This window comes from Limulus polyphemus, unplaced genomic scaffold (assembly GCF_000517525.1).
Source record: "Limulus polyphemus unplaced genomic scaffold, Limulus_polyphemus-2.1.2 Scaffold2949, whole genome shotgun sequence".
Classification (NCBI taxonomy): domain Eukaryota; kingdom Metazoa; phylum Arthropoda; class Merostomata; order Xiphosura; family Limulidae; genus Limulus; species Limulus polyphemus.
Window position 1 is genome coordinate 58,076 of NW_013668559.1, and position 959 is coordinate 59,034.

The window sequence follows — 959 nt, forward strand, 5'->3', positions numbered from 1 at the left end:
ATAATAATAGATAATAAATTTATTTAGGTCATAATAAATATAATAACTAAATATATTTAGGCCATAATAAATATGATAAATAAATATATTTAGGCCATAATAAATATGATAAATAAATATATTTAGGCCATAATAAATATGATAAGTAAATTTATTTAGGTCATAATAAAAAAACAAATTTAGGTCATAATAAATATAATAATTAAATATATTTAGGCCATAATAAATATGATAAATAAATTTATTTAGGTCATAATAAAAAACAAATTTAGGTAATTTTCCCATGTCTCCAGTTATATCAATTGAAAGAAATAGCGAATTTATTAAAACAATGCTAAAAAACTATACCTATTCCTATTTATAACAAACTAGTTTATATCTGCTATTTTAGGTGAGCGCTTTTACAAAAGATATGAATGTGATTTTGATTAAATGCCTTTTATTAAAGCAAAACTAGTCATTTATAATATCATTCTACAGTATTACAGTTCAGAAAAACATATGAAAATTACACCAAGCACTTCTCTCTTACTAACTTGTTTATTCATATTTATATGCACTTTTTGTTACAGTGCATGGGCTGGAATTACATGATATTTAACATGCTTTTAATATTTCTGTGGCTAGTTTTGATTCACAATTATTCATTGATGCAGCTCGCCTGCTTGAAATATGAATCCGAAGTTCCAGACGTTTTTTGCTTGATCTCGGAGAAATATGTACGTCGATATTATTACAACCTAGTATTCTTGGTAGGCGGAATTTAGAAATTAAAACTAATACAGCACTTAGACTACTTAATACTTCTTTAAATTGTAAAATATAACTACTAAAACTATTACAACAAACAAATTAATGAAGGAGATAACCCAATTGACTGTCATCGCCCCCAATTGGTGAATTACCCCATTTGAGTCCCGTGAAACCTATTTATTTATTTTCTTTAAACTTTTGAAATA